This window comes from Physeter macrocephalus, chromosome 10 (assembly GCF_002837175.3).
Source record: "Physeter macrocephalus isolate SW-GA chromosome 10, ASM283717v5, whole genome shotgun sequence".
Classification (NCBI taxonomy): Eukaryota; Metazoa; Chordata; class Mammalia; order Artiodactyla; family Physeteridae; genus Physeter; species Physeter macrocephalus.
This window is the reverse complement of record NC_041223.1, coordinates 18,510,647-18,511,087: the sequence shown is the minus strand read 5'-3', so window position 1 is coordinate 18,511,087 and position 441 is coordinate 18,510,647.

Genomic DNA, 441 nt, shown 5'->3' with positions numbered 1-441 from the left:
CTTTTGCTTGTCTGTAAAGGTTTTAATTTCTCCATCAAATCTGAATGAGATCCTTGCTTGGTAGAGTAATCTTGGTTGTAGGTTTTTCTCCTTCATCACTTTAAATATGTCCTGCCACTCCCTTCTGGCTTGCAGAGTTTCTGCCGAAAGATCAGCTGTTAACCTTATGCGGATTTCCTTGTGTGTTATTTGTTGTTTTTCTCTTGTTGCTTTTAATATTTTCTCTTTGTATGTAAATTTTGATAGTTTGATTAATATGTGTCTTGGCGTGTTTCTCCTTGGATTTATCCCGTATGGGACTCTCTGTGCTTCCTGGACTTGATTGACTATTTCCTTTCCCATATTATGGAAGTTTTCAACTATAATCTCTTCAAATATTTTCACAGTCCCTTTCTTTTTCTCTTCTTCTGGGACCCCTATAATTCGAATGTTGGTGCATTT